General features: G+C 35.8%; 1 long non-coding RNA gene and 1 other non-coding gene across 2 annotated transcripts in view; both read right to left on the bottom strand.

The window, feature by feature from the left end:
• Positions 1-25,422, bottom strand: part of LOC122236508 — an 85,443-nt gene extending 60,021 nt beyond the window's left edge. Inside the window, exons 1-2 of the long non-coding RNA XR_006214564.1 lie at positions 25,301-25,422; positions 7,416-7,591 (exon numbers count right to left, since the gene is read on the bottom strand). This is a non-coding gene — a long non-coding RNA (uncharacterized LOC122236508). The remainder of the gene's footprint in view (positions 1-7,415; positions 7,592-25,300) is intronic.
• LOC122232312 lies at positions 1,632-1,738 on the bottom strand. The gene has a single exon (XR_006209644.1). It is a non-coding gene; the product is annotated as a U6 spliceosomal RNA (small nuclear RNA).
• Positions 25,423-25,822: the final 400 nt, after the last annotated feature.

The following is a 25,822-nucleotide window of genomic DNA, read 5'->3' as shown; positions in this document are numbered from 1 at the left end:
TATTTCTTGTTCACATTTACATTGATTGTATGGCCCAAACTGATCACAGTGTTGAGCATGTGTGCACATGTATGTTGTGGGAGCAAGAGGATCTTTTGTTAGATTCCATCTTGGACAGAACCTAGGCTTTCTCTTGGTTCACTGTACCCCAGACAGCCATTGTGGGAGAAGCTCATGTTCTCCCAGGAGTCCTCCTTTAATTTCCATTTTTAGACACTATCTGATCTTTACTTCTGTGACTTCTCAGCAATTAATATAACAAAGTTTAGTTTTTCCAAACTACAGTTATTCCAAGATACCTAGTTTTATAAACAATTAGCAAGAGAAGTTACTAATGAGTTTTTAACTAAACGAGTACTTAAAACTGAAAACTTCTGTAACAGAGTTACTCTTAAAAGAGCAAGATTGCTTCAGTAGCCTAGACTAACTTCAAAGTGCAAATCAGTTTAGGAACTAATTTGTAAGAGTAAAATATCCAACTATCACTTCTTTATTTACACCCTATTTTTTAAAAAATCTGATCACCTAGTGAAAAAACTTGAAAATATGAGTTTTCTACTTTTAAAAGCTTTAATTGCTGAGGGTAATGACTCTGAAAAGAGATTATATTTTTATTGCCTGGGATGTTCTTCCGTAGCAGAATCTGTTCATCATAGCAGAGTGCAAGTCTTAGGGGATTGCGTTAATGGACCGTGCTGCCACCAATAAACACCTTGAATTGGTAGTTATTTTAGAGAAAAAGAAAGTCACTCTTTCATAGATTGGGTCTTCTAAATGCACTGTGAAATAAAGGGCACATAAGCTTAAGAGTAATTATTCCCATTATGCATACTTTTAGGACTCAAGACAGTGAGATAACAAGGAAAATAAATGTAAAATAAGCATGCATGGAAAGTTCATCAAGGATGAGATTCTCAATGAGTGTATCAGATGAAGAAATGTGCACACATAATACATTTATAAATTTTTTAAATCAATCATCTCATGATATAAACAGACAAAAATATTGTATTAATGGGTACTTAATGACAATAAGTGACAAAGCTGCTTCTTATGGCACATTATATATCATGGTTGGGGGGAGCATTACTCTTTTACATCCGATGTGTAAGTTCTATTCAGGAAACTAAGAAAATCGGAATTTTTTTTAAGTTTGTTTGTTTGTTTGTTTGTTTGTTTAGAGAGACAAAGAGAGTGTGAGCAGGGAAGGGGCAAAGGGAGAGGGAGAGCGAGAATCCCAAGCAGGCCCTGCGTTGTCAGCACAGAGCCTGACCTGGGGCTTGAACTCATGAACTGTGAAATCATGACCTGAGCTAAAATCAGGAGTTGGACGCTTAACTAAGCCACCCAGGCGCCCCAAGAAAATCAGAATTTTTATAGTGAAAGTAAGTCTCTACTAATAAAGGTAAAATAACAAGTTATGAAGACTTGATATCAAAGTAAAGTCTCACAGAAACCATTTTCTGGATAATTTGATCATCCCCTACTATGTCGCCTCCTCACAAGAACTTTTTAAATAAAGATAAATACTGCCACCATGTTCAGTTACATGCGATGTTCTGGAACACATAAAAAATAAGAATATTCTTGTCCTTGAATTACATACTTTCCAATATACTGCAAATTGAAATCTAGGTTGGGAGATTTCCATGAATGTGCAGGTCACCCTTGCACAAGGGCCGTGCTGGTCTTCTATGCGTCTTTCCAATCTTAGTGCACATGCTGCCAAAGTGAGCACTGGGTGCAAATATTTTTCAATATAAAATTATTTAATATTGAACAGAAGTGAGGAAAAGTGTTTAGTTTATTTGAACAAAGTTCATTGACAACCTACGTATTTCAAAACTATCAATATATTTAAGCCATCAAATATACCACGGAACCATCATATTAGATAACTCTTTCTCGTCATCATTCAGGGGTTCTCTTTAAATGAGTACTCGACCTTGAAGAAAACATTTTATATTGTGAGTCCTGGACTACTAAGCTTTTATTTATGACCACAGTCAGCTGTCAATTTAGTAGTTATTACCAGGATAGTAAAAGTGTATGTTATGTAAACAGTGAAGAGAGATCCTTAACATAGATTTCTCTGGGGAATTAGGAGCAGTTAAAGATCACCGGGTTACAAATGAGCTTAGTCTTAAAGGAAGAATTAGAGAAACATCAGTGAAAATGCTGGAGAATCATTCCAGAAAGAGCAATTAGAACATGCAAAATCATGAAGACATAAAAATATACAATTTCTTAAAAGAATTTTAGAAGGGGTGATATGTCCTCCTGAATCGGGTGAGTTTTTGATGATGTGGCAGGAGTCTGAGGCTAGAGAGCAAATCTGGGGCCAAAATACTGAAGGCTTTGGGGAGCTGAGTGTAAACACAGAAGTGACAAACTAAGTTTTTTATGTTTTACAAATATCTTAGGGTCTCTAGGATGGAGTACAATGACAGGGGAACATACAGGAAGATGGTGCAACAATACAGATGAAAAAACTGAATTAAAAGAGGTAACCATCAGTATAACAAGGAGAGGGCTGATTTGAAGATACTAAAGGGATAACAGATATTAATGTCCATTTTATGTGTCTAGTAAATAAAACAAAATCTGTCTCAAACTACACTGTCTAATAACATGTCCTCTAGCCTCATATGACTATACACATTTAAATTTATGTCAGTTAATGTTAAGAAAATTTTAAAGTTCAGTTCCTCAGTAGCATTAGCCACATTTCAAGTGTTCAACAGTCGTATGTGGTTAGTGTTACCATATTAGAAAGCATCAGTATTGGACAGTGCCAGTGTAGAGTTAATCCCAGATATTTAATGTGAACTATTTGTGATTAAGAGTAAGTACTCAATATTAGCAGTCATTCTGAGTGGGGATGTAACGATGCAATTGTACTTTCAGGTAATACCAGCATATCCTGCAGACCCAGATGTAAACTAGACCCCAGTGTTTTATTTCCAGTCAACTGGTTGCATGCAATTGTTACAAGGCAATGGGTGTGGACTGATGGAAAGGAGGCAATGAAGAAGAAATCAGTTTCAAAAAAGACTGAGACATTTGCTTATGCAACTTACTTGTATATTCCAGCCTTGCCAAAACTCATTTTTTATATATTATTTCTACTTGATGATAGATTGTTGCTACCCATGTCCAACTTTTTATAAATAAATGGATCAGACATGGAAAACTTGGGCCGCATGGTTATCTGATATCCAGGAGGGACCACCCTCCCTTTCAATCAAGGTGCTCTATGTCGGTGACCTGGCTTTAGTCTAGCACTGGGTATAAGGCCATGATTTTGCACTGTACTGACTCAAGTCTTTTTTTTTTTTTGGCCACCAGATCTAGAAGGCTTTTTTTTTTTCTCTCACTTTTATATTAGTCATGCAATATTCGAGTATTTATATTAGTCATGCAATACTCGAGTATCCTCCATCTATTTGATTTCTTGGGAGATCAAGATTAATGAGATGTTTGGTCCCTGTGGGCCAAGTAAGTCCTTGCTGTTCTTTACAATAAATTGTCAGAAGACATTCTTCATGAATATTTTCATGCTTGCCCATAATCCTTACTTAATTCTAAGTAAAGAGGATGTTTGAATAAGAAAGGCTTTGGAAGCTAGATATAATGTAGCACTCTGAAGAAATTTACAGAATTGTCTCCCTGGGGTCATTTCTTTACATTCATGTTGAGATGTGACTCTATTCATGGGTCAAGTAGCAAGAAGAATTAGTATCCCCTTGAAAGTGTCTGCCCCAGAAAGATTAACAGACGTTTTAAGCAAAGGAAGGTTCATTTCCTCAGGTACCAGTGGTCAGGTTACTTAAATGGCACAGGGAGGCTTAGAGTTATTATAGGTTCAAGTTGTCAGTTTCTTCTAAGCACAACCTGTTCACAGGGTTAAGCTCCAGTTTAATAAAACAGGAAATGAGATGAGAGGCAGTTAATTGATAACTGCCACAGAGTAGGATCGATTTTTTTGAAAAAGGAGCAAATGCAAACAATTTCCACAGATGTAAATGTTTGAATAAGATGGTGCCAGGAAAACAAGTAGGTTATTTGACTCAGAAGTAGTCAATATTTTACTCTACTCCTCACTGCTGGTGAAACACAATTTATCAATACATTCTCCATCCTTGAACCCTATTGAGATACACATACCATCATTCTCAACAAAATAACATTAAGCCCAATTATCACTTCATGCCTAAATTAAAACCTCCATTTGGAGACATTTTTTTAAAATTTTTTTTTAATTTACTTATTTATTTTGAGAGAGACAATGAGAGCACAAGTAGGGGAGGAGCAGAGAGAGAGGGAGAGATAGAATCTCAAGTAAGTTCTCAGCTGCCAGCACAGAGGCTGACACGGGGCTTGAACTCATGAAACCGCGAGATCGTGACCTGAGCTGGAACCAAGAGTCACATGCTTAACCAACTGAGCCACCCAGGCACCCCCACTTTGAGATAATTTAATATAGTAAAATATATTTTAATGGAGATTGATGGCATTTGCTTGCATTTAATAAACGCTCTCATTAAAATACTCATAATAAAGTGTGAAGATGGATAGTACATCTAACACCATTTACTTTTTGCAGAAATTGAGGAACACAAAAATTAAGTGATCCCCAAACTAATGAATGAGTTAAGAATTAAATTTTCATCTGATGATTCATTGTTGACCAACATGTATTACTTATTTTATGACAACAGCTATTTTTGTGAATTGGTTTCCTTTTTTTTTTCATGCAGGGTAATGGACACTAATCATCACCTGACTGTGTTACATGTTATATGATGTGTTACATATTATATGATCTCTGTCTCAAAGTCCAAGGGACACTAATCATCACATGACCCTATTACATATTATATGATGTGTTACAGATTACATGATCTCTGTTTCAAAGTCCAAGGGAAAATATATTCCACAGTGTAAGGGGAAGCAGATATATGTCTTTTAGGTAATAGGCTTGCCAAAGTTAGGAGAAAATGAGATAAATAATCAGTAATTTTTTCCTATGTCAATTGAAAATAAAAGGTAAAAACTTGCCAGTTCTTCCATTTGTTCCACCTGCTATTTTCATGCTTTATCGCTTCAAATGTTTCACTCCTTCTCAGCCATTTTTACTTACAAAAAATTATCCATGTTCTTCTGTATTCACCTAAGAACCCCTGGCACATGGACTGCTTCAGTGCTTACCCAGTAGTATAAAAACTTCCCACAAATTCTGTCTGTAGACTATTCTGCCCTTGATTCATGCGTGACACTCGTCTGTTATGCTGAGAGATACTCGCCCATTCCCTGCTGTGGGTACTCTAAGACTTCTTCACCTTGACGTTATCAAGCAAAGTGACCTAGCTGTTTTGTATCCCTCCAAGTTCCTTTTGTGTCTTTCATTCTGTAAATATTCTACCAACATCCGAGTATCCTAATGAGTTAAAATGTGATTAAAATAAATATTCATTGTGACTACTATGCTATTTATATTGCTTATGGACTACTTATAAACCAACATGACTAGTAGTCACAGTCATGACAATAATTTGTGAAAAGGAAAAAAAAAAAAAAAGAAAAAGGATGGTTTTCTTAGAGCTTTTGCTGTTAGCTATGATCACATGCTTATCCCAATGGGTATTTCCTGACAGCTACATGTGGATAAATGAGGGAAAACCATAGCCTGTGGTGAGAATTTTGTAACACCTATACAAATACAGTTTATCTTTCTACCTATATTCTGGGATTTAGGTTTAGGGGAAACATGAGCCAGAATATAAAATGGTTCTTCACCTCAAGCTCCTATTTATTATCCAGGAACCAATAACAGTGTTAATCCAAATTGACTTAGAATGTAATTTTCCATATTAATCTGACCATTGGGAGGCAATTTTCTAATTTTAGTTAAACTTAAATATAAGAAAAATAATGATAATAACAATAATAGTATTAATTATAAATAGGTAATAAACCAAGCTCTATGCCAAGTGTTTTCTAAGTTATTTCATTGATACTCATTATTGTGTTATTTATCAAGCGTGTGAGAATTAGATGTATTAAATAATTTGTCAATAAGAAACCAAGAAGTTAAAGAGGCCAATTAAATATCAAGCTCACCGAAGTGAGCCACCAAATAAAGACAGGCCCTAATAGACTTTGAATCCTCTGCCTTTATAGAAGAAACAAATCAGACTACTTTCTCTGACTTGCTAAATTTGATTAAGTATCTCTACTTTGGGACAAGAATTTGCAGAAAAATACAGTTCTACTCCACCACTATATTAATATGCTGTATCTTTTATGTGCAAGTATATTAACGAACTTCAACTGGTACAAGGTTCTTAGTGTGGCTCATGGCTATCTCAGAACCTATTAGTAAACAATCCTGTGTTTTTTATTCACTGCTTTAAACATAATAATAGCAGTATGTCAACCATTGCACTAAGAGCTTAGCATCTATTTACATATATTTTCATATTCAATTCTCAGAACAGCCACAAAAGGTAAGTTTCATTATCACCATTTGGAGATAAGAAAACTTATGTTCTGTGAAGTTAAATAATTTGTCCAAGATCTCAGAGCTAGTATGTACCAACCCACGATTTGAACCAAATTATTTCTCTGAAAGTCTCTGATCTTAATAACCACTGTATAACATTTACTGTTTTGAAGCACATTATTGTTAGTCTGACAAACACATATTTGTCAAAATTATGTACCATGTTCTCTAAATACCAGTAGTCACATGCATAAATATAATTAATAACATATATTACTATAGAAATTTAGCTACTTTTAAAAGCAAAAGTTGTATTGATAGTCCCTATAGTTCCTAGGTTAGCATGAACTCTCAATAAATATTAAATCACAACAGATCGTTTAAAATATTCAGTATTATGCATTTAAAAACCAAAACAGTAGAATTCACTTTAATCTTGCTATACACAAACATGCTCTCTCTACTTTGGTTCTGATCCACACACATGTTGCTCTACAAACAGAAGGACAGATGTTGCAAGATAATTCACCTTTTTAGGTAGATTTAATTCACACCATGCTGCAGTGAAAATGTTTGACGGAGCTCTTTAATTTTTCTGCTATATAGGAATATAATAATCAGAAAAAAAAATCCTATCTTTAAGTGACAGGTCTTTGCATAGTCTCATCTAGAATACCTGCAGGGGGTGGGAGTGATCTGACCTGCTTTATAATATTGTAGTGATGTGTGATGCACGTTTGAAAAAAACAGTTTACACGTGAGGTTCCCCAGTCAGTAAAGACAAAGCTTGTCTCCGGTATAAACACACTTGGTCCCAGTGTCAAGAGAAAGAACTCCACACTGCTTTGAAGCACCCCTGGCAGTTGATAATGGAGAGCTGTTGGCAATGATAATGGAGGCAGATGCTTACCTGTTCTCCTACAGTGTACAATCTTGGCTCGATGACAAGGTGAGAAGAAGGAGAAGCTGTCACAGAATGGGGGCAACTGGCAGCTGGAACCCTAGCGGGGAAGGGTAAACTGGTCACCCAGGGCTGCTTGCTTGACTGTAGCAGATCTCATCAATCATGCCAACATATGCAGCTGCCTGAAAATAAACAGGCTTCTCAGACAGGAGACAAAACGAGGCAAATTAAAAGACCAATAATTTAAACAAATCTGTTTCCAGTTTCACAGCAAAGATGGATGGATGAATTCTGCTGATAGACCCAGATTTCTGGTTAATTGATAAAAGTCACTGATACATACTAATGCAATAAGTTTATTAAACATGCCGTTCTGAAACAGAATCCTTTTATAAATTATTTAAAAGTCTTTTTTTATACAGGTATGACATAGTTTTTAAAAATATATCAATTATTATCTTCTAGATTTTTCTAAAATTACTAGTGAAATAAACGTTGTGACTATAAGAAGGCTACTGAAACATCTGTCTTCTTGTTCTGTTCAAAGCCCCAAATAAAACCAGTGGGGCTGTAATGATGACTGTGTAAGATAATCCTTTTTATGTTCATTTCATTTTCCTTTATCTTATTAGTGTATTAGCTGATCTTGAAAACACTGATGACAATATTGCTTCCATCTATTACTTCTTCATCACATTATCTCATTTACTTCTTTTATTCTTATCAAGTTAATATTATTTTTACTCCTTCCTACATACGTATATACATTATTTATTTTCTGAACATTCTTTTCTAATTCCTCATAGTCCTACAGCAATCTTCTATTTCACATCAAGAAAACAAATTACTTGCAGTCCTTCCTTTTTTGGCTTATAACAGACCTCTACTGGGAGCTCTTGACTAATAACTACAGATTCCCTAAGGTTAAAAGATGATGAACTCCACCATTAGTTTTTACTCCTTGTTATCACATTTCTTTCTTGAGTCTATCCTTTATCCATCTGATTTAGATTAAAAGACCCAAAGAGCTCCTGTCCTTTGTAGTGATGTGTTTTGCATTTATATGCTTATGATTGCTACCCAGTGCCCTACAGAGAGCACTGAGGGGTCTGATGATACAATATCAGAACGTGGTGATTTTCTTTTTCAAATCTGACAGTGGTGCAGAAATTAGAGAAAGACAAAACTAGCCTGAGGTCAATGTAATTCTCTCGTCTCTCAGGCTCATCTCCTTACACAGGTGGTGTTACAGCTGCTGTTATGTCTGCAGGGGAATAACAGTCGCTGGCAGCCCCTTACACAGCTGGCAGCCGGATGCAGGGACATGAGAATCAGGTTCGACATTGCTAAATGGGAAGCATCCACCTTGCCTTCCAAATGTCTGATTTTCTTTAATCTGCACTACAAGACAGGTTGCTGCTGTTGTTGTTTCTATCATGGCTGAGAGTTCAAATTTCTCCTCGCCTACCAGATTGCTGAGTGACCTGCGAACTCATTTCAGTAGCTATCTCCACCTTAAGACACTCTCAGAAATAAATCTGCTAAATATTTTTAATAATTATTTTAAGCTAATAGTTCTTTTTAACCTTTCTTTAGAATTAGTAATAGTGTAGGATGTTCCATAATAATATATCCTGCCAAAACAATAAGTTGGATTTTAGTACAGTATTGTTTTGCAGTAGCAACCACTGTAAAAAAAAAAAAAAAAAGAAACTATGGAAAACATGGTATTTGGAGGGAGAAAAGAGAAAATATGAATTCAGTAACTAAAACATTAACAGTGACATTTTGCACATCCACTGGTAATATTCAGACATCTGGGTACTCTAATTTTATTTATTGTTTTGGACATCTTCCTACTACATATACATCACAGATTCTTTACTGCTTACACTGGATTTCACCTCTCTGTCAGATGGTTACTGCTGTCATTTTAGAATCCCTGGGACTAATTTCCATAAGTGCATTGACATCCATGACTTTTTTCAGCCCTCTAAATCAGTAATAGTGGTAACCTGGGTTCCACAAATCTGTCCTTTATCACAATTTTCCTTTGACTTCAAAGAATGTCCATGGTACATGTACACTCCGAGCTTCATTAGCTCTGATAGCCATGCCATATGTTTACAAAAAAACCACAAGATTATGTGCAGAACAGTCCAAGCACAGGTTAAAATAATCACAAAGAACTGCCTTGCACATCACCTCATATCTCAAGACACCTCAACAGAAGCATTTTTGCCACAGTTGTGTGACATCACACAGAGAAGCATCCTAAGAGCATCATGAATTGGGTCTAAGGTACTGTGTGTGAAGCCCCACTATAATTAATTAGTGTTGTTATAGCAACATTTTTTATGATATTGCTTGACACCCAAAAACTGCAGTGGCATGGGGTAAACCATCTAAAGAATAATCCTGTCAATCTCATCTTCAACCACTCTTATGCTACTACCTTTCTTTTCCCCTTTTTATTTTAATCCTTTTTGCCCTCAACTTGTACCTCTCTTTTTTGAAGAAACTGAGTGTCAAAGCAAGGCACAGGATCAAGTATTAATATAAGTTTGCCTGCATGAATACTGAGAAGCTAGCACTAGTTTTCTTTCATGCAAAATGCACATAGTATTCATTTTAGCTAAAATTATTATTTTTTGTACTTAGCATGATTGCATACAGCATGGAAACTGCATGCTACATTTGACTACTAGTAATCATTGCCCTGCATCTATAATATACCATTAGGAAAAAAATAGTATTTTTTTTTCTTATAACAAAATCTATGGGGCTAGCTATGCTTATTAGCATATTTATAAAAAACAAAAACAAAAACAAAAAAAAACCTGCCTTGGAAAGGTATTTATAGGCCATTTAGTATAGCCCCTCCAATTTATAGGTTCAGAGACAGGAAGAAATACCCAGAGGTCTTATGAGTAGTTAACCAGAACTGGGATATGAACCAAGGTCTCCATGTTCCCTACTCAGTATACTTTATATCAAATTACAAGCTGCTTCCTGTTACACAGCTGTAACACACACAGCATCCTTATTTAAGATATAAAATAAATTTAAGGAAAGCTGTATACAAAAGCTGGCTTCAGTGCAGGACAGTCTTGCTTGTAGAAAGGCCATACTAATGAGTCAATGCACCAGATTTCTGTCTATATGCCAAGTCAGGATTAATTTCAAGTAAAGCTGAGTATAAGAGAGAAGAGAAAATCTGAATGGGCAGGAAATGTTCAGTATTGGGAGAATGTGGCTATAAGCGAAGAGTAGAAGTCTTGGGATATTAGGAGCAAGTGGGAGCAAGTGGGATATTAGGAGAAGTGGGTGCTGGCAAAGCTCCAAGTCAAGGAATCTGGGAAGATGCAACACACTGTGTGTCAGTCAAGAGTCATTACCAAGGAGCTAAGGGAACAAACAATAGAATCCTGGGAATTGGGATTTAGAGAGGCAAGCCACAAAAGCAAAACCCTAACAAATGTCCTTGTAATATCAGGACCTGGTAAAATGTCAGAGCTCTGTACAGGGCTGACAGAACCAGCTATATAATTTGGGGGGAGTAACAAAAAATGAAAGTATGGGCTCCTTATTAAATCATTATTAAGAATTTCAAGAGGGCAACAGCAGAATATTGAACCAAATGTGGGGCCCTTCTAACTGTCAGGAGGTTTGGAAGCTGAAATATGCATTTTATGTAATTTCTGGAAGCTATAATTCTGGAGGTGACGTTAGTTTTGCCAGCTAGATGTATTCATAATTGATTAAAAAGGCAGAAGCAGGCCAAGGTTTTTAGCTATGGCTACTAGGAAGCTATTTGACATAAGCTCCTTGAACTAAAAGTATGGGTCTCCGTTCTCCAACTTCCTTGATATTAAAATGGAAGTGTTATAATGGTGAAGCTTTTGCTTTAGTCATAACCTAAGAGGTTGCCTCAGAGTATTAGCTCCCTGAGTAGATTATTGTTGAATTACACTAGGAGGTATTCAAGGCGGTTCTAGAGACTAGAACCTACTGCCTCAACCCTCCTAACAGTTTTATGAGCATCTAAAGCCCCTGTTAAGATCTCTTCCTGCTTAACACATCTAATATGGTTTCCATTTTCCACTGAATTTTGTCTGATCCAATGGAAGAACCACTTGATTCTAAAGGTAGTGGTTAAGACTCCCCAGCAATATTTTTGTAACAGAGATTCTGGTAAGCTTTTCCAATGTACAAGTGACACGACTTCAATTTACATTCAATGAAATGTATTTGTGGCCAGTGGAAGATGGACAAAGAAATTTTAAAAAGAAGTACTGATCTATCATTCATGACAAGTGGCTTAGTTTCCTTGGGCTGCCGTAACAAACTACTACAAACTCAGTAGCTTAAAACAACAGAAATATATCCTCTCACAGAAGTCTGCCCAAGGTGTCTATAGAGTTGAATCCTTTTGGAGGCTCTGAGGGAAAATCTATTCATGCCTCTGATGAGTCTTGTCTGATGACTATTGTCAATCTTTGACATTCCTCCATTCATAGATGCATCATTCCATTAGCTACCTTCATATTCACATGAACTTCTCCCATGTGTGTCTGTGTCTACTCCTTTTCTATCTCTTATAAGGACACTCATCGTTTTGTTAAGGGCCCACCCAAATTCAGGATGATTTCTTCTCAAGATCCTTACCTTAATTATACCTGTAAAGACGCTTACAGCAAATAGGTCACATTCTAAGCTCCCAGACTGACATATATTTTGAGGGGACATTATTCAACTCACTATAATAAGAAAGCAATGAAATTAAGCTTATGAAATTTTGTTTGTTTCTTACTGTTTCATTTGTAATAGGAAATAATGTAAATTTAATACATGGAAATGGTCATTTTGAAAGGAAGACTTAAGCAAAATATATTTAGAAAAGGACAAGTCCAGGCTTTAAAAGGATTGGTTCTTGAAATAAAAAAAAACACAATGTGTTTTTAAGTCTAAAAAATTGCACAATTATCAAGATTTTCAATTTTACCATAGAAAACCAGCAATCTTTTCATTGTTTATCTTCAGATATCAGTATTGCAGATGTCAGAGATAACATTGTTTTCCTAGAGTTCAATAACTTCTAGAAAATGTTCAAGATTTCATTAATTTCTAACTAGTGTTAGAGGTGATAACAATCTCCCCCCCACACACACACACACACTTGTACATTCATCTGTGACATGTTTACGCACATTGATGAGGACAGTATTTTTCTTCAAAAATTCTTACTGATTTTCAACTTCTATTTTTATTCTAGATGTGAAAATGTCATTAAAAAATATCTTAATTTCAGCAAAACATAGCAGTAACTTAGAGTTACAACAATAAAACGGTTAGATAATGCAAAATAAAGAGGTTTTGAAAATTATTGTTTTAACATCTTCTTTGACTCAGTAGCTGATCAAAAGTAGTAGTAGTAACAGTATTGGCTACTACCAATGTAAAATCCTAAGCTGAATTGAATGGAACCCATGTATTTATTCAATATATACAATACCTATAAAATAAACACATACTAAATAAGTATCCATAATGTTGATGTTCATGAAATTAGAGAAAACCATTCAATTTTCAAAATTTGTTTCAATTTTCTGGCAAGCAAACTTTAATTTTGACAAAATAGCATTGTTGACGACTTCAAGGTAAACTGCATAGTTAGAACCTCAAATTCTGTCTATTCTGTCCATCTAATTTAAAGTTTAAAATAAGTAGCTAATGTAATACATACTGGGAAAAGAGGAGGGCAATCAATTCATTGATCAGTATTATTGCAAAGTGTATTAAAGAGTACATGGAAATATTTGTCATCATTAATTTCGTAACCATTCCATACTAAAGTAAAAATATAAAAATAAGCTTTCTTTGTACTTTATGTGAAAATTATTTGAACGCCTGATTTTGGACTAATGGGGAAATACAGTTGTTAGGCTTTTGCAGATGTTGGTTTTCTTTTAACTTGCTAGGTTTCATTTCAAAGACTAAGAGGTTAAAGGCTTAATAAGGTCAAAACTCAGGATTTAACTAGGAGCGCCTGTTGTTCAGCATTATAAAAGACATAAATAATCTTCCTATCACTTAGCTATTTAGAACTACAGGGGTACCTGGATGACTCAGTCAGCATTCAACTCTTCATCTCAGGGTTGTAGGTTCGAGCTCCACATTGTGTGTAGAGACCACTTAAAAATAAACTCTTTAAAAAAAACAACAACTAAGAATTAGACTGAAAATTCCACATATTTTATATTGATCTGTTTGATAAAGAGAAATACTGGGCTGTACAAATTATTTTGTCTCTACATACATATTTAATGATGTTATTTTATTTTTATCTTTACCCTTACTTAAAAAATTTTTGTGTGTAATATTTTGTTTGTGTTGAACTCTTTTAACACAGAGACAAAACTCCCCCTTGGTGGTCAAAATTTGAGTGAATTTGAGCTTAGTTTTAGTTTTGCAGAGAAAACAAAGTATACTGATGAAGGGAAGACCCTAGGGATCGTGGTGAAAGAGTGGATATTAAGTCCCACCTCTTGTTAGCCCTAAAACCTAGAGGAAACCAGTCAATCTTGCCATGCCGTTCTTATTTGGCAAAGCAAAACTGTAATTATTCTCTTTAAAAGATGTAAGAGCCTATGTTTTGAAACATAAAAATACCACAACCAACTGCCAATGATTATATTTATTACTATTCTAATGTTCACAACACTCTTTTCAGTACTAAATAGTAATTATAGTTTATTTTCCAAATCCAATATGGAAAAAAGAATCTAAACCTGAGGCAGAGAAGAAGAGAGACACACCGTGAAAAAAGTCAGAGACAGGGCGGTACCTAAAACCTATTTAGCAACCCCCCTTCCCAAGTTTTCATTCAAGTATAGCTTTCTCTGCGGGCTCTAACATATGAACCAGTCCCACAGTGTTCTCAGAATACGGGGTACATGTCCTTCTTGAAGCCCATAAACTTACATGTGTTGCCAGTCTGTTTTCACTACTAGACCATGAATAAATTACAAGTAGGAATAGTAGTTAAACTATCCATTTATCTTTCACTGATCCCTCTCTACCTCCTTCCCTTCCTCCCTTCTTTCATATCTTTCTATTTAAGTATACTCAGTTACTAATATAATATTTAGCTCTGGGACAGTAGTTCTGAAACTTAATGTGTTTTAGAACCATCTGGAGGCAATTTTAACAAGCACATAATGCTGGGCCCATCCTCAGAGTTTTCCATTCAACAGGTCTAGAGTTGTGTACCTATGGGTTTATCAGTTTGAATAAGTTTCCAGGTGATGCTGATGCTGCCCTTATGGGAACTGCATACTGAAAACACAGTTCTAGCATTTAGAACATGGCCAATAAGTATCTGCTAAGTAAAAATGAGATTCCTATACTAGGGAGTCTGTCATTGCAATTTTTTTCCATTGCTCATGAAGGTTTTGATCAGTTTCATGATCAGTTCTAATAACTGCTCTTAACAATTTATTGTGATAGGCATTGAATTAAAAACATCTGTCCTTTATTGGGATTTCACTGAACCTACTAATATCAGACCTAAGAGAAATAGGCTTATGTACAAGTTTGAAGGCAAATTATAAAATTATCCTCAAAAGATATGAATTTCTTGAAAACTAGCCACAAAAGATAATAAATTCGAATTATAGTTTCCACTCATTTGCTTTCACTAATGTGTTTCTAAATTGTTCCCCTATGATACTCGAATATCAGGCTGGCAATAACACCTGTTAGAAGTCTGTTGATTCTTGTTTACTAAGCAAAACTCTAGATCTCTGCCTTTTGAAAAGCTCATTCAGTAAGCACAGAAGGGAAACGTGAGTTTTATTAGAGCAGGGCTAATATATTCATTGCTAACAAAGCCAAGAAAATAAATCACATTTCAAATTCTTCATTCAGAAGCCAATTGCTAAACACTCATTTCCATGACTTTTAAATTTTGTACATTTACATGTGAATAGTAAAACTGGCCATTGATAATTATGTGTAACCTGACCCAATGATTGAAGTCATGGTAGTCAGTAAGCACTGAATATCATATGAAATCCAAAACTCAAATTACCATCATGAATTTCATTAAAATTATTAGTTCATTCTAAAAACTTCACAAAAAATAAACACATTTTTGGAGTTTCTGAAGGATTTTTCATGAAAAATAATGATAAACTCACTTTTTTCACTCTTGTTTTTATTTTGTTTTCTGTAAACTCAATTTTGCATTCAAAATGAGCTATCCATTGGTTCTTACTATTTGAGAATAGCTAACTTTTCTTGTTAAAACTCATTTATTATGTAGTTCTCAAATTGCACTGCATCATAATCACCTGGAAGACTTGTTAAGACACATTTCTGGGGCCCAGGACCAAATTCTAATTCAGTAGGTCTGGGGTCCTTGCATTCTAACAAGTTCTTACATGATGCTGACTATGCTGGAAGAGTGGCTACAATTTGACAAACATTCACTGGTTAAATATAAATGAGGGCACTTCTTATTTCTCATCTTTGTACAAATCAATCTATTTTTAAAACAAAATAAAATATATTCTGTTCCTTTCCAATTATTTAAATTAAATAAGTGATGCCAAACCACAATTTTTAATTGAAATTACAATTGTGAGTTTCAAATTTATTAGTAATGATTCTATAATTCTTTAATACCCGATGAAAGCGAAAATGTACACCTATAAAAATAACACTATATTCTAACAATGTTATGGATAAATGCAAATGTAGTTATATAAACATAAGTTACTTTTAGATTTGATATCTTACATTTAAAAACACTGACTTTTTTGGGGTGCCTGGGTGGCTCAGTCTGTTAAGCGTCATGGGCTTAGGTCATGATCTCACAGTTTCATGAGTTCAAGCCCTGTGTAGGGGACTGGCCTGCGCTAACCACATGGAGCCTACTTGGAATTCTCCCTCTCTCTCTGCTCCTCTCCCACTTTCACTCTCTCTAAAAATAAATAAATAAACTTTCAAAAAAAAAAAAAAAGCACTAAATTTTTTAAATTATATTTTTAATCCATCTAATGGCAGGGTGGCCATAAAAAAGCAGAATAGACTTTAAAAATAGCACTAATTTAAAAACATAATTCAAAATTACATGGTACATTTTATAACAAATATGTTCTTGCTAGATCCCATTTAAGTTTAAAGAGATGGGGAAATTAAAAGGGCTAGTTTTTCAAACTTGGAAGGAGTTACTCCAATCAAATAAGCTGGTAGGAAGTCCATCCCAACATAAAGCACTGTTTCTGGGCATGGTAAATGTCAACAGCCGTGCCACTACCATCTTAGAGTTTCACCAATAGGTACAGATTTTGGAATTCCTCACACAGAAATATTTTAACATTATTTGAAAATTTATTTTAGAGAGAGAGCGTGAGTGGGGTAGAGGGGCAGAGGGAGGAGAGGGAAGGAGAGGGAGAGAGGGAGAGAGGGGGAGGGAGAGAGAGAGAGGAGAAGGAGAGAGAGAGAGGAGAAGGAGAGAGAGAGAGGGAGGGAGAGATGGAGGGAGAGATAGAGGGAGGGAGAGATAGAGGGAGGGGGAGAGAGAGAGGGAGGGGGAGAGAGGGAGGGGGAGAGAGGGAGGGGGAGAGAGAGAGGAAGAGAGGAAGAGAGGGAGAGAGGGAGAGAGGGAGAGAGGGAGAGAGGGAGAGAGGGAGAGAGGAAGAGAGGGAAAGAGGGAGAGAGAGAATCTTAAGCAGGCTCTATGCTCAGCCCGCAGCAAGGCTTGACCCCACAACCCTGGGATCATAACCTGAAATCAAGAGTCAGACGCTCAAGCAATTGGGCGACCCAGGTGCCCCAGAAATATCTGAAATACAAACTAGAAAATTGTAATCTTAGGGGTAGCTGAAGCAAGAGGATGTGAATTGAATCCTTAACAAATTAGCTAGAATGATTCAGAGATTCAGTCCCAGAGATGTGGAAAGGCAAATAATCAAAAAAAGAACACAGTTACGGGGAGGCATTTATTAGTCCTGGAGAACCAAAGGGGAATTGGTTTTAAAATCAAAGAAAATTCTCAATAGCAAAAATGGTCCTTTAATCAAAAGTTATAGTAGAAAATATACTTATTTGTGAGTCCCAATTTTGTTTTTTTATCTCTTAAATCAGTATTGGCCTTAGAAATGGGCCTGACTTAGATCTTCAAGGTAAAAGCTAAATGAATCCAACTGTTACAAGATGGGGACTTCAAGATCTGAAAACCAACTGGACCCTATACAGCAATATCTGTTTTTAAAATACTTATTCTTTCACTATTAGACAATTTCTAGAACTAATTTTCCATTTCAAGAAGCTTAGATCAAGATTTTTCTAAGCAATGAAGGGGAATTGTGAAAATAAATGTGAAACAAAACATTTGTGCTATTTCAGGGAAATTATCAGTTGACTTTTCTGGCTTACAAAGAGATTAAAGGTACCAAAAGATAAAATTAAAAGAAAAATCATTTAGAGCACCTTGTACAAATATTGGCAACCTACTATTATTAGTGTCTGTTTTTGAGATACTACTTGAGATTGAAAATACAATTCCTAACATCTCACAGGACTATTGGAGAAATAATACCAAAATCTGAGTAAATAAAGTATTTTTCTATTTCTTCTATTTAAACAATGATTGTTTAATAGTACAGATATAAAAGCTTTAAGTATTTATGCCATCAAATAATACTGGCTATTGGGGTGCCTGGGCGGCTCAGTCAGTTAAGTTTCCAACTCTTGATTTCAGTTCAGGTCATGATCTCATGGTTTTTAGATGGATAGATGGATAGATGGATAGATGGATAGATGGATAGATGGATAGATAGATAGATAGGGATACAGATAGATAGAGATGGATAAGTTATTTACGGTAAACTAGAAACTCTCTAAGAGTTAGAAAACCTGATTTTTCTCCCTAGCTTTTTACTAACATACTACTTAAACCCACTTCAAATCACTTAACAGTTTCTGAGCCTCAGTTTTCCTCCTCTTTAAATGATACATCCATACACTCAGAGCCATTGTAGTTCTTAAATTGTGTGGTCTTTATTAGTTACTAATAAATAATCCATCAACTAAGGGAGTTACTACTTTCTAAAAAGTATAACATGTTCAGAAATACTGAATTCAAACCTAACATGAGTAACACCAGAAGTAAAGCAGAGGAATTTCAGCTTAATTTCACATCTGCAGAATGATCAATAATCTAAAGCTCTGAGAGGCCAGCTACAGAAAGACAGCATGAGGGCATGGCAGAGTCTGCATGAGTCCTAATAAAAAGGAGTTTAAAGCAAAAGAGAGTAAGTAGCTGAGTGGGTAAACAGGGGTAGTGACTAGCAGAGGAGGAGGCAGTTTAAAAGAGAGAGAAAAACAGATCAATCAAAAGTTAGCTTAACAATCAGGGAGCAACTATAGTAAAGGAGGTTCTGAGGGAGTTCAAAGACATTCAAGTAGTTTATGTCCTTGACATTTATAAGATCCTATATATGAGGCAGCTTACGTAAAGGAAGCTAGAGAGAAACTAACAGAAGTCAGAAACAAAACTGGAGAGGTACGAAAGGTACCCAAAAGAACCATTCCTGTAGAAAAGTAGCACACAAAATGTTTATTTTTATTTGTTTAATAAAAGGCAATTGAGAGGGGAAATAAAAGCAAGATCATGTCCATTCTAGAGGATAAAACTGAAGATGAAACTACTTTTAATATCAGGAACTTGAGAAGAATCTGCTGGAGGGGGAAAAAAGCAAGGGTGTTTGTATCTGGAAGTGGACCATTCTGTGGAACCAGCCTGTGAATAGCTCATCCATACTACCATTTGTTAAACCTCTCAAGAGTGATTTCCTTCCTGGAGAACATATTGCTAATTAGTGTAAGATCAATGATTTCCTTCATCAAAACGATTTGTATTCATGGTTTAGATTTCTTGGTGTGTAACCATGTGCTTTGATAATAGAATGTTTCCTAAGGTCCCATGCTTTAGAGAAGTTTATGCTTGTGGAATGAGCACAATGTATGTATCAGTTCATTTTGCCCCTGTTTGTGTAGGAAAGTACCTTCCTACTTAAGTATGAATATTAAAAATTAACATTAACTAGTTGTTTATTACAAAAGAGATTTATAAAGACTGCAGGGTCATTTACTCCTCTGAGAGGATTTTAAATGATTATCAGTGGGTAAAAAACAGTTCCCTAGCCAAATGAGGGTAACAATTTTATTCATCTAGGGAAACACCTTGTAATATACAGTACTTACAATGAAAGCTAAAGTGGTAAAGCTGCATGGAAGAAGTACCTATTATTTTTTCAATTCAATAGGCATTAATTGATGTCCTAAGATTAATAATAAATATTTGTTAAAAAAATAGATAGGAGGTACTGTAAGAGGGGGGAAAAAAAGGGGGATGAACAAATTATAGATGATACTTTTGGCAAAGTTGCTAAGCATGAGCTGCAGACACGACAACCAGGTAGAAAAGTCTAAAAATACAAATGGAAATTGAGAGTTAAAATTCAAGACAGTTGAAGCACTAACATATATGGTTTTGTTTTCTGTTTGTTTTAAGTTAGATCTAGAGAATTTCTCCAAAACAAATGTATAAAACAATCACCTGTTCAAGGATCAAAATGTTTTTTGGATGGTGGATCATATGATATTTGAGAGCAACAAAATATAACAGAATATAATTAAATCTGATTGCCAAAGGACTTAATATCCACTCCCTTCACCGTGTGTGTGTGTGTGTGTGTGTGTGTAATTTCAACTTTATTTTGTAGGCAATGGAGAGTTACAAAAATGTCATTAGCAAACTTAACAACATCATAATGACTACTTCTTAAAAGAGTTTAAAGCACTGATTCTCAAACTGTGGTTCCTGGACCAGTGGCATCAGCATCACTTGGGAACGTTTTGGAAATGCCTACTCTTGGGCATTGGTACAAACCTACTGAATCAAAACTCTAAAAGTGGAGCCCAGCACTCTTAAAGGTAGAGCCCACCATTCACATAATTCTGATGCTCACTCAAGTTTGAAAGTCATTGGATTAATCAAAAGAGATGCGTTGAGGATAATCTTAAATTGTCTGAACTATTTTTTGGGAAGGTACTGATTTTATTAATTTGACATAGGACATATAGTAGACAGAACAAATTTGGGGAAGAAAAACTTAAAAAAATAGTAGTATACATTGTTTAGCCTTAGGTAATAGTGTGATATCCACATGGAGATGGCCAGGAACATATTGGAAGAGAGAATCTGAAAGTCAAAATAGGATCAAATTTTAAAATATAGGAGTCTACACATATATTTAGAAGTGAACAGCTATCCATCAGTTTATATAAATTTGCTACAGAATATTATAAAGAAAAGAGAAAAGCTAAGTGGAGACTGAGGAATATCTATATATCATGGCTTGGCAGAAGAGGTAAATGTAATGGAAGTAAGAATTTCTATGTCATCTTTAAAGGTTAGAGGAGATGAAGAAATGCTGGGTAAAAATGTAAGATATACTGGATACATGAGAAGTAAGTGATTTTTTTGACTGAGAAATTATAAGCTCGAAGTAAAATGAGTGGAAAAATTAGGATCATTTATTTTTAAAGAAAACTACTGTATGAGCTAGAGAACATGAGTTTGGAGTGGATTCAATTGTCACTCATCAATTTTTCTAGAAATACCAAGCAAACCTGGTTATCAATCCACGAGATTGAGAGGGTGAGTCGGTAAAATCAAATGCTCAGAAAACCTACTGTTTGACCCAAACCTAAAATTTTAGACTTCCCAATACTCTTATATATCTTGGACTGAAATCAACTAAAAATGAATCAAGGACACTTCAGTTTGGTTTCACATGAACGCTTGAAATTCTTCTTATGTCTCTTAAGATAATAGCCTCCACTGTGTTCACTGTATGTTCATACATTAACACCTTGCTGTAGCACTTATTTTTACCTGGCACCTTTCCTTTAGACTTGATGGTAACATTTCACTTTTTCAATATACACCTGAAACATACTTTCTAAGGATCTGCCTGTTGTACTTAAGATTCTTCACATTCTCTCTGCTATTTTCAACAGAAATGTGCATTATCTTCAGCACCAAAGATCTAAATCCCTGGAACTGATAGACCTATCACAGGGACAATTCCTTCATTAAGGATGCCTATAATAACACTGTTCATTATTTATAACATAGGAATGAAAGCAAGTCAAGTGAAGAGAAATCCTAATTACAAAAGAGTTATATAATTGTGATTGTTGTTGAAGTCAAATGACAATTTAGTCAATTTTAAAAATTAATATTTTGGGCACCTGGGTGGCTCAGTTGGTTAAGCATCCAACTTAGGCTCAGGTCATGATTTCACAGTTTGTGAGTTCAAGCCCCATGCCGGGCTCTGTGCTGACAGTTTGGGGCCTGGAGCCTACTTCAGATTCTGTCTCTCTCTCTCTCTCTACCCCTCCTCACTCACCCTCTGTCTTCTCTCTCAAAAATAAATAAAACAGTTAAAAAATTAAGATTTATACTTTGAAGAGAGAAAGGTTCTGGCCACAGTTGAGTATAGTAGGAGAGTAGTAACTCTGAGAATAAAGTTTAGTAAGGGCAGCACAAGAACATTTACTAACCCTTAAGTTCCAAAAAGATGATAGCACAGAGATAGAGAATGTAATTGTCAGCTGTATAGTACTTAGATGTACCAGAGCATATGAAGAAGTGTCTTATAGATAAGTGGATAATGACAGTGAGGTAGGCGAGAGATTGGCATGTCCCATGTTAACTATTTTGCAGAAAGAGTAATTATTAGGAAAGAGCAATGGAACAGTGGCTTGGTTATAAGCAGTGAAAAAAGAGTCACTCCTGTAAATTTCTGATACCCAGGATCTTGAGGATGACATCTTGCTACAAAAGAGGAAAGTGACAGGCATGGATTTACCACCTTCCACTCTATTTTCCATATTTGAATAATTCCAATTTACTCTTCAAGTCTTAACATATTTTGGCTCTCCCTGGAAAGCTCCCTGTTCACTACCTCCCTCAGAAACATCCAACTAATTTAGGTCTTCTTCTCTGTTTCTTCCTCTTTTCTTTTAAAGTTTATGTATTTATGAGAGAGAGAGAGAGCAGGGGAAGGGCCGAGAGAGAGACACACACACAGAATCCAAAGCAGGATCCAGGTTCTGAGTCATCAACACAGAACCGCACATGGGACTGGAACTCACAAACCACAAGATCATGACCTGTTCCGAAATCAAGTCAGACACTTAACAGACTGAGTCACCCAGGCACGCCATCTTCTCTGTATATTCTTGACAACTTATGTTGTCTACATCAACGGTGTCCCTGGCATCTAGTCTAGGATTGGAACATGGTATATAATAAATAAATATTTGTTAAATTATTGAAATAATTTTTCACTGTAAGTCTCTTTATCAGATTTCAAAATGGTTTAGTAATGCAAAACCTGCAGATAAAGGATATATGTAAATAAAGTCAATCAATTTTGTTCTGTAGTTTAAAAATTACTTTGCATTTTTTGGCACACTATAAGAAGATAGGAAGGAACAATAAGTATTGGCCTAATGATTTAATTATATGAAATCACACAAACATATTGCTTTTCCTAAATCTGATTTCATTTTTTTAAAAATTTGTGATAAACAGTAAGATACATTCTCTTCAAAGATAAACAGATATACTCTACACAACAAAGTAAATGTAACTGGATAAGAAAGTGTCTACTGTTAGAAATGTATTTCTATATTTGAGAAGAAAAGGAAAATCAGAATTAAAACATTTGTGTATAGCTAAGGCCTAAGTGGGGTACTCTAATAAATAGGTTTCAAATACATTAATTCACTGCACTTGGCAATGATGGAAACATAAGATGTGCTGGAAAAAAATTCTTCACTGTATATCAAAAGTCACATAAAAATGACACTTCAAAAAAACTGCTTAGACGCTTTTCCAGAATAATAAAAGTACTTAAAGTAAGAATATAAAATATATAAGTCAAAGGAAAATTCCCAATGAAAATTGCCTGCAAACCTGACAAAGGCAGACAGAAATAGTTTACAAAAACAGTTGGAGTTAATAGATCGCTGATTTTTCTTCATGATTCAGAAATACAGTCAATGCAGAATTTTTCAGGCTTGTAAAAGAATTTTACTTTAGGGGCACCTGGGTGGTTCAGTCGGTTAAGCGACTCACTCTTGATCTCAGCTCAGGTCATGATCTCACAGTTCATGAGACAGAGCCCCAGCATTGAGCTGTGTGCTGACAGTGTGGAGCCTGCTTGGGATTCTCTCCCTCCCTCTCTCTCTGTCCCTCCCCCGTTGCATGCATTTGTGTGCTCCCTCTCAAAATAAATAAACACTTAAAATTTTTATAATAATCAAAAATAAAATAATGACACTTTGTTAATTTTGCTGTCATTTTCGATCAAATTTCCTTGATGTCAATTTTGCCATGGCTTCTGAAGGTTTTCTTGTCAAAAGTGAGAATACTTACAAGGTCAAATAAATATGGCACAAAAAATTAGAATGATTCATTCACAAAACTGTAGAATCTTGGATCTGAACATAATCTTAATGATCACCCAGTTTATACATATCGTTTTAAAAGTGAAGAGGCTTAAGAACCATTAATGTGTAGAGCTGTGTTCGTGACAGATACTCAGGTATTGAACTGCTGGTAAAATTGGATCAGGACCTCATTTTCCTAACTTTCATGGTAGTGCTTCTTCTGTTATAGCATGCTTTCTATTACTTATAAATATAACACAGCAGATAAATATTGTATCTAAATTAACAAATAGAAAATAAAATGTAAGAGATTCCCATGAAAACTAATACCCCAAATTGTTATATAAAGTATTTTAAATAAAGTTTTAAAAGTATCTCTGAAAAAAGAAAGAAATGTTGTCTAGCATATACATAAGTTTTGAAGGTATACAGTAGAAACACATTCTGACCTATCAAATTGCTAAAAAATAATCTAGAAAAATGGGCATAAAGCCACCTTTTTGACTTTGATATTTTTTTCTTCATTTGATACTTAATTTTGAAGTGCATTAATTCCATCAAAGTTTACACAACCGTAAATAAGAAAGTGCTAAGTTAAAAATACAGTCAAGAAATAGGAAAAAAGTTTCAGCTTAGTGCATCACTAGTAGTTCATCAATTAGGGAATAATTCAAAAAGCATTCACTGAGAGATAAAAACCAAAACAATAACAGTATCAGTAATGACAACAACCCCTACCACTTCTAGGATGGTAAAGTAGATATACTTTTTACTACTCCCTCTTGCTAAATACAACTGTGAACAACAGTGATTATACTAAAACAAAACAAAACAAAACAACTCTTGAAAGTGGAAAGAATAAAGCAGACCATCAAGGCAGCCTGAGACAGAGTAGCTATGTGATTGTGAGTTTGGGGGGATTTCTTTCTGTGTCACATATGCAAAACTAGGAGCCGAAGAAGCCACAACCCAGAAATGACAACGAGTACAGACCTACACACAAGCAACACAGGCCTGCTCTCACTCTAGGTTGAAACAAAAACAAAAAACAAACAAAAAAAACAAAAAAACAAACAAGGAAGAGTACAGCCTAACAAGGCAGAAAACTAGAAAAGGAAAAAAAATCTGGTGAAAGTCATCACCTTGCTTATAGGGGGAAAACCATTAGAAATACTGTGGCTATTATTCATAAGAAAAAATAGAAGTCAAAAGGAAGTGGCGCAAGAATTTTCAAGTGCTCAGAGAATTGTCAGCCCAGAATCCTACACCCAGTGAAAATATCCCTCGGCATGCTTCAGGAACAGAAGCCTGTCTTTAAAATCACTAGGCAAAATTTTATGTCAAAAAAGCATTACCTGGTTAACTTGTAGGGTTAATTTCCTCGTATTCCAGCACGTTCATTGTGCCTCCTGACCTATGGCAGCTGATAGCCGAACGTGAGGCAACAGGCGCGCGACAGAGCCCCACCCCTGGCGTCTTCCCGAGGAGCCGCATGCGAGTCAGCAAGCGGCGAGGAGCTCCAGGAGGCCTGGCGGGTAGTCACGTGGCTGCCGCCACCGCGCAAGGGACGCCGGGGAAGTCCTGGCCAGTCCCCTCGCTTTAAGCTTTACGGCAGCTGAGGGTGGGGGCCGGAAGGGGGAACAGAGGAGCTGATGAAGGGAGGGGCTTCCAGTAGAGGGCGCCCCGCCCGCCTACCCCCATTGGTCCTGTCTGTCCCCTCCCTTCCTATTTTCCTCCCGCCTGACCAGGGAGGACTTCCCGCGGGAGGCCTCAGCAGCCTCACATTCCCTCCAGAGCCTGAGGCTCTGTGCCCGCTCCCCGCGCACAATGCTGCCCTGGGTCCAGCCATGTTCCTCAGTCGCCAAGCACTGGGAACT

Source organism: Panthera tigris, chromosome A1, assembly GCF_018350195.1.
Source record: "Panthera tigris isolate Pti1 chromosome A1, P.tigris_Pti1_mat1.1, whole genome shotgun sequence".
NCBI classification, from domain to species: domain Eukaryota; kingdom Metazoa; phylum Chordata; class Mammalia; order Carnivora; family Felidae; genus Panthera; species Panthera tigris.
The sequence above is the reverse complement of the archived record's forward strand: the minus strand, read 5'-3'. Positions and strand labels throughout refer to the sequence as shown.